This window comes from Conger conger, chromosome 13 (genome assembly GCF_963514075.1).
Source record: "Conger conger chromosome 13, fConCon1.1, whole genome shotgun sequence".
Taxonomy (NCBI): domain Eukaryota; kingdom Metazoa; phylum Chordata; class Actinopteri; order Anguilliformes; family Congridae; genus Conger; species Conger conger.
The window spans coordinates 20,123,475-20,129,474 of NC_083772.1; positions in this window are offsets into that span (position 1 = coordinate 20,123,475).

Genomic DNA, 6,000 nt, shown 5'->3' on the forward strand with positions numbered 1-6,000 from the left:
CAACAGCCTCTTCCTCAAAACAGTTCTCACACTGGCAGCCATAGAGCACCAGGCAAAAGAAAAGCCAACCATCCGTGCCAAAGCATGAGGATTCAAAGAGGGCCTACTCAAATACGAAACCGTGTTAACAGCACAGGTCTTCCTGAGAGTATTTGAGCTAACCACTCCACTGTCAAAGTACCTCCAGACAAAAGGGATGGAAATCCTCTCTGCCCATCGCATGGTGATTGCCACACAAGACAGCCTCAAAAAGATCACTCGGGATTTCACAACTGTGAAGGCGGCTGCAGACACCTTTGTCAAATGGGCAAACGAGAACCTTGAAGAGAAGGAGGAAGGAGCAGATATCGAAGTGGAGACTTCACTGCCTCAGAAAAGAACGAAGAAGAAAAAAAACATGGCGGGAGAGATGGCTCGAGATGAGACTCTTAGCGATGTTCTCAAAGCATATGAGGTGAATGTCCACCACCCAATTCTGGACACAGCTAGTGAGGCAATCCACAGAAGGTTTATGACACATGGCACTCTCTTTGCTGATTTGGCATGCCTGGACCCCAGGAACTTTGACAACATCAAGACGACAGACCTTCCCCACAATGCTCTCCAAGACCTCAGCAAATGTCTTGTCAAATTTGACAGCAGGGCTACAGTGGAAAATCTTCAGTCAGAACTGAAGAACTTTGCTGGCCAGTTGGACAGGCTTAAAGCATCCCATATGGAGGAATACAACACCAGAACGGTAGAAGATGGATCTGCAGGAGAGGAACAGGAGCCAGATATCGTGAACAAAAGCTGGGCCTCCTGCCGAAATTGCCCACTGTGCTGCTTTCAAGTACTTCGGCAGTTCAACATGCTATCAGATGCCGATCACATCCTTGGGCTTGCCTACAAGTACCTGCTGACACTGACTCAGGTGGCCTGCGAGAGAACATTTTCCACCCTCAAATTCATCAAGAGCAGACTGAGGAGCACCCTGTCTGGAGACAAGCTGGAGACATTCTTGTTGATGGCGACCGAAAAAGATGTCCTTATGGGGTTGGACTCTGACATGAGCATTGACAGGGTAGCTGCGAAGAGTGAGCTCATGAGAAAGCTGCTCCTGTAACCTAATAAGGTGAGATAAAGAAAATAATTCAAAATTCGAATGATTATTAAAATATTCAGCTTTACTTCAAGACTGACCCCACCACTCTCAATTATTCCCATCTTCCTCTCTCTGTCTGCCTCTCTTTTTCCAGCTTGTCTTTTTTGAGCAGATCTTTTTTGTTGGTTGGTTGTGTAGAGTACGAGTTTACAGGCAGCATTTGACTTGGTGAGAATACAGTTGTGCTGCAATTCAGTTTTTTTATTCCCAGAATATTCTGATCATCTGAATCTGTCATGTAACCGATTGTGATGGGCCGGTCTGAGCCAAATGGCAGGGCCTATTTTTTGCCCCAGTCCAGCCCTGCACACACACCAAAAGCATTAGGCTGCCATGCAAAGCACCAATCAGCTTGTCGGGAGCAAAGGCAGGCTAGGTGTCTTGCTCAGGGACACTTCGACACACCCAGGGCAGGGGATCGAATGACAATTTCCAGGTGACCATTCTTACCCTGATTTAATGTCCCTTTTTACCTCTGTGGTATCCAGGTTGGACAAATAGGCTATTGAGCTGCTGCAGTCTGCAACCAATCATGTGGAGGTCAATGGAAACGCCACTCCTCTCCTTCCTGGCCATCCCAGACATGCCACCATTTAGGGCCCCTCTGGCGGAAGATGCTCCCATTTGGTACAACAAAATGGATCTGAGGTAGGGGCGGTATCTCCTGAGGTTCCAGCCCTTGTAGGAATTGGACCCAGCCTCTGTCTCTGAGAGTGGAGCAGAACCTCCACGGTAGTCTTCTCTGGAATTCTACCTGCACCACGTGCAAACAGAGGGAAGCAGAACTTTATCTGAAGGTTTAACACATGGCTACAACATTTTGTAGGAGAGAAAGGTACAGGTTTATCGGGCATTGGGACTCTAATTGGGACAGGGGTGAGCGATACAAGTGTGACGGGCTGCACCTGAACCAGAGGGGAACCTTTGCACTGGGTCAGCGTATGCTTAGGCTAACACAGGATTATTTAAACTAGGGAGGGGGCAGGGAGGATAGAGAGTGTAATGGGCAGGGAGGTACAGACTGCCCAGACGGAAATGGCAAGGCTACATATAATGGTGAGAGCGATAACAAAATATTTTCAGGGCAAAAATCAAGTAATGGTGGCTTAGGACAGAACTGAGAGTAATAAAGCTGAATATTGTAATATGCGTGGTAAGGTTAAAAAATAACTACGGTAAGCCAAAAGGCAATTTGAAAGGCAAATATCAGATAATGCAAATTGCAATCCCAAAGGCTTCATTCCAGACTGTAGCAGGAAAAGGAAAATTAAAGAGGTCAAGTGCATTCAGACTAACAAAGGAGAACTGCTGTATGAGAATAAAGATATTGGTGATGCCTTTAATGGCCACTTTGCTGATTTTTTTACACATAAATGACACTACCAAGTGTTTTTGCATATCAAGATTTCCAAAAAGCATTTGCTAAGTTACCACATGACAAACATATTATCAAAATGAGGACGGTGGAAATATAGGAGCCATTTCGAAGTGGGTTCGGAATTGGCTACGGGATAGAACACAGAGTAGTAGTAGGAAGGGTCCCACAGGGATAAGTGCTGGGGCCACTGCTCTTCCTCAGTTACATAAATGACCTTGATATAGGCATTGAAAGTAAAGTAATTTAGTTAAATTTGCAGATGATACAAAACTAGAAAGTTTAGCTAACAGTATGGACTCTATTAAAGTAATCCAGAAAGATTTCAAGAGTCCACTCAGTCTTTGGAATTACATATGGATTCAAACCGTCAATGTGAATTTGTACCTGCGTTAGGCGAGAACTAATATAAGAATCCAGAAGTGGGCTGAAACCTGGAAAATGAAATTCAGTTCAACTAAATGTAAAGTTCTACACATGGGAAATAAAAATATAAGGCAGGATTACTTCATGGGGGCTACAAAATTGGATAGTGCTCAAGTTGAGGGGTAATAGTTGACCAAAGCCTTTCGGGTTCTAGTCAATGTGTGGTAGCAGGCCAATAGGATGCTAGGGTACATAGCAGGACAATTGAGTATCAGTCCAAGGAAGTTATACTCACCGAATACAATACTCTTGTTATACCACACTGGAGTAGTGTGTGCAGTTCTGGGGGCCACACTATAAGAAAGATATAGAGGCACTGGAAAAGGTTCAGAGGAGGGCAACCTGATTGATTCCATGTATGAAAGATAAGAGTTACGAGGATAAACTTAAGATGCTTATTCTCTGTAAGCTTGGTTAAAGGAGACTTCGGGGGCTTTGATTGAGGCTTTTCAATTCATTGAAGGGATTAACAAAGTTAATTAAAGGGGATTCTTCAGGGTGAGTTCGGTTAGCAGAAAGAGAGAGCACAAATGGACATTAGCAAAGGAGAAATCCCGTACAGATATTAGGAAGTATTTTTTCACACAGCGAGTGGTCAATGTGTGGAATAGCTTGCCAGTGCATGTAGTGGAGGCAGAAATACTGGGGGGTTTTAAGAGTTTTAAGAGCAAAATTACCAATATTCACCCATCCTACCAGAAATTGTTTTTAAGCTTGGATGCTTTCATACAGTAGATACAGTAGCTCTGCAGTAAAGGCCTTGGGGTAAAAATATAATGGCTCACAATGTCTGCATATAAATACTGGGGGTGCAGCTCGACCGCCAGGTGCACGTAGAGAGGGTATCTCCAGAGGTTCCAGCCCTTGCAGGAATTGGACCCGGCCCCTGTCTCTGAGAGTGGAGCAGAACCTCCACGGTAGTCTTCACTGGAATTCTACCTGCACCACGTGCAAACAGAAGGAAGCAGAACTTTATCTGGAGGTTTAACACATGGCTTCAACATTTTGTAGGAGAGAAAGGTACGGGTTTATGGGGCATTGGGACTAATTGGGACAGGGGTGAGCTATACAAGTGTGACGTGCTGCACCTGAACTAGAGGGGAACCTTTGCACTGGATCAGCGTATGCTTAGGCTAACACAGGATTATTTAAACTAGGGACTTGGGGGCAGGGAGGATAGAGAGTGTAATGGGCAGGGAGGTACAGACTGCCCAGACGGAAATGGCAAAGGCTACATATAATGGTGAGAGCAATAACAGAATATTTTCAGGGCAAAAATCTAGTTATGGTGGCTTGGGACAGCAGGGAGTGAGGGAACAGGAAAGGATGTATAGAAGCAACAGACTGAAATGCTTTTGTTTAAATGGTAAATGGTTGGCATTTATATAGTGCCTTTATCCAAAGCGCTGTGCAATTGATGCTTCTCATTCACCCATTCATACACACACTCACACACCAACGGCGATTGGCTGCCCTGCAAGGTGCCAACCAGCTCGTCAGGAGCATTTGGGGGTTAGGTGTCTTGCTCAGGGACACTTCGACACAGCCCAGGCGGGGGATCGATCCGGCAACCCTCCGACTGCCAGACGACTTCTCTTACTGCCTGAGCCATGTCGTAAATGCTACAAGCATATACATAAGAAGGAGAGTACTGAGAGTAATGAAGCTGAATATTTTAATACGTGTGCTCTGGTTAAAAAAAAAAACTAAGGTTAGCCAAAAGGCAATTTGAAAGGCAAATCTCAGAAGATGCAAATTGCAATCCCAAACACTTCTTTCAATACTGTAGCAGGAAAAGGAAAATTAAAGAGGTCAAGTGCATTAAGAATAAAAAAAGGAGAACTGCTGTATGAGAATAAAGATATAAGTGATGTGTTCAATGGCTACATTGGGTTTTTTTTTTACATTGTTTACATAAACTGAAGACAAATAAGACAAGAGAATGATGTCATATTCCCAAGGGTAGTCAAAGAATTAAGCGAGATCATTTTTAAACCACTGGCAAGTGTCTTTAGACAGTCTTTAGACACTGGAGAAATACTGGATGACTGGAAACAAGGTAATATAATACCAATATTTCAGAAAGCAGACAGTACCGATCTACTACAGGCCTGTAAGTCTAACTTCTATCACATGTAAAAGACTGGAATCTATCATTAGGGACAAACTGGAATTATTTCTTGAAAATAATAACATTCTAAGGGATAGCCAGCATGTTTTTCGAAAGGGTATGTCATGCCTGACAAACCTTTTGGCATTCTTTGAGGACACAACCATTTTGATTATTTCATTCTTAATAGTGTTAATAATTGACAGAATAGGCTACCATCTGCCTTCACTCTCACAGATGAACTTGATGAAGGGACGCCAGTTAAAACAGTCTTCCTTGACAAGTGTTTGTCTGGCAAGGACTTCAGTAGCTCACTTACCTGATGAAAATGTATTGTTCAGGTAGCGTAGTATGAAAGGCAAGCATCCGTGCATACTCGGCTCGACCTCAAAGAACTTTAAGTATGCCCTGCTGCAGTGGAGGCTCCTCCATAGAGGTGGAGGAGGCCTGGCCTCCCCAATAATTTGAGAGAAGAGAGAGATTTAAAAAAAACAATAAATATATTTATTTTATTTATTTATTTTAACAAAAAACATATTTTTTATTTTTTATATTCATATTATTTTAGTTTTGTTCATAAATCTAAATTTTCCCATGGCTAAAACCCAATATTGCAATTGTAAAGCAACAGGCCAGATTTCCCCATCAGTTTGTATTAAGGGAGGCCAGGCCTCCCCTAGGAAATTAGCTTTTCATAGAAGTCAATGTAATGCATTTTTTTTTCATGCCAATATGTGATTGGCCAGATCACTGAAAATGGGTGGGCAACGGAGGCCTGGCCTCACCATGCATTGTGTCCAGGGCTGAAAGATTGACATTTTGTTCGTCCAATCACATGCTACTGGTTCATTTGGAATCAACTATGCTTTCCTTTCCTATTCAACACAGAAGCCATTTTGAGAATTCGCTAGTCACTTCAGTCAAACAAACACTCGCCATAGTGGC